Raw genomic sequence first — 856 nt, 5'->3', positions numbered from 1 at the left:
TGTATTTGCCTACCCAAGTGATATTTATGTTTTTATGACCAATACCAATGTTTTATGTGTGAAGATTGCTGAGAGTTGGCTGTGAGTTTTTATTTACAAATCTATGTTTCGCTGCTTTTGAGACTGGTGGTGATCTGAATCTTCACCCGAGTGAAAAAACGGATGGGTCCTACAAGTCCCGCAAAAAAAACACGATGGGTCCCACATGTCCCGCACAAGCCGGATCAAATATGCCCACGACAGTATATAACAATTTTGATGGATGGTTAGGAGGACAGTTGTAACCCTAGCCTACCAAGGTTCAAGTCATACACTTGATAATTGTGCACGTATCTCAAGTATGTTGGTGTTCCGAGTCAACCCATGAAGCAAGCAAGCAAAGCGGAGAGAAACACAGAATACCTAAACAAAACACATATTATCACTCCAAGCGGAGAGAATAAAGGGGAAAAGAAGCTATGTAGGAGTGCCAGTCTCAACAACTCCTCTTGTCATAGGTAAAAACATCATCCTTGTTATCTAGTGGTAACAATGACATAGTATATTACTAGTGGTTGGGGCGCCACTCTGTGGCACCGCTTGAGAGGAAGTTGTACGCACGCTTAAAAAAATCATGTGGTCCTCGCCTCTACCTAAAAAACATCTCAGAAAAAAAATTCTCATCTCCATCTAAAAAAACAGAAAAGAAAAATATTACCGCCATAGCCTACCGGCGAGCGCCACTTTGCATAACCCTTCATTTAAAATAATAATGTGGGGTTCTGACCACCCTCTAAAAAATATTTAAAAAATTCTTAACTTCATCTAAAAAATATTGCAAAAGCTTTCTCACCGCGACCAATCAGCTTGCGCCACA

The sequence above is a fragment of the Triticum dicoccoides genome, chromosome 7A (assembly GCF_002162155.2).
Source record: "Triticum dicoccoides isolate Atlit2015 ecotype Zavitan chromosome 7A, WEW_v2.0, whole genome shotgun sequence".
NCBI classification, from domain to species: Eukaryota; Viridiplantae; Streptophyta; class Magnoliopsida; order Poales; family Poaceae; genus Triticum; species Triticum dicoccoides.
Note: the sequence above shows the minus strand (reverse complement) of the source record.